Raw genomic sequence first — 1,228 nt, 5'->3', positions numbered from 1 at the left:
TTTGGTTTGTGTAGTATGAGCATGACACCCACCTGTGGAGAAACTGCTACGCCGATAGAGTAGGGGGAGTATAAACAGAAATAAGACAGTCTTTGCCCAAAGGCACTTTAAAAATAGAGGAGTTAAGATACGTTCACAATCCTGTGTAATACCAGGCAGGAAATGATACACTGGAGACAAAGTGGTATAAATTCAGAGGAAGGAGACATGGCTTCTAGCCAAGACCATCCAAAACACCTTTGTGAAGGAGGGAACAGTATTGAGTTGGACCTTGAAGGATGGATAAGAGTCAGTAGGTAGAGGCCACTAGGTGGCATTTCAGGCTTAAAGGTCAGGTTCACAGTCATTGGCTTGTCATAGTTTCATTAGTAGTGTGTGGTCTTCCTCAGATTTAGTGAAGTACAGAAGTGACCAGCCTGGATTGGGGTGGGAGGTGTGGAGCAGTGGGAGGTCAGTCAGGCTGGAGAGGTAGGTAGGGCCTCAGATGCAAAGCCAAGGGGACTGAACTTTATTTACCCTGTAGGCAGGGGAAACCATTGCCAGTTTAACCATGTTGGGCTGAAATCAAGAAACTCATTTTAGCCACTCTGCATGGAGCCTGGGAGGTCAGATTAGGAAGTGATGCAGCCCCGGAAATAGAAATGAAGCCTTCATGGAAGCACCTAGAAAGGAATCAGAGCTCCCTACCTGATTTCCTCGGGGAGATGAGAGGGAGTGAGGAGACTGAGGCATGGAATGGGAGGACTCTGCTTTCAGAGCTGCCGGGAGGAGGGTCTCTGCTTGGAAGATTGAGGCTGGCAGGCCTCACCGAGAAGCATCTAGGGCCAAAGTTTCCTCAGCTTTGTCCTCTCTGCTTCCCTGGGGAAATGCTAGCAGCCGCCTTGACCAAAGATGTCCCTCGTCAAACTTGAACTGTACATGTTTCCACATGTTTGTTGGGCGCTGTCCGGGCTTCAGTGGTGAGTGAATAAACAGACACAGCCCACAGCTGACATTCTAGTGGGCTCGTACAAATCAATACATAATTGGAAACTTGAAAGTTCCAAGAAGGAAAGGTGTGGGAGTGACTGAAAGTGAACCTGGCCAGGTTGGAAATGGGGCAGAACAGCCATCAAAGGTTTCCCAAGGAAGCATTGTCCATGCAGATCAGAAAGGTGAGACAGATCATTAAGTGGCTGAGAGAGCCCTCCAGACAGACCCTGAGCCCCAAGTGGGCAAAGGGCTGCCC

The sequence above is a fragment of the Myotis lucifugus genome, unplaced genomic scaffold (assembly GCF_000147115.1).
Source record: "Myotis lucifugus unplaced genomic scaffold, Myoluc2.0 scaffold_40, whole genome shotgun sequence".
Classification (NCBI taxonomy): domain Eukaryota; kingdom Metazoa; phylum Chordata; class Mammalia; order Chiroptera; family Vespertilionidae; genus Myotis; species Myotis lucifugus.
The sequence above is the reverse complement of the archived record's forward strand: the minus strand, read 5'-3'. Positions refer to the sequence as shown.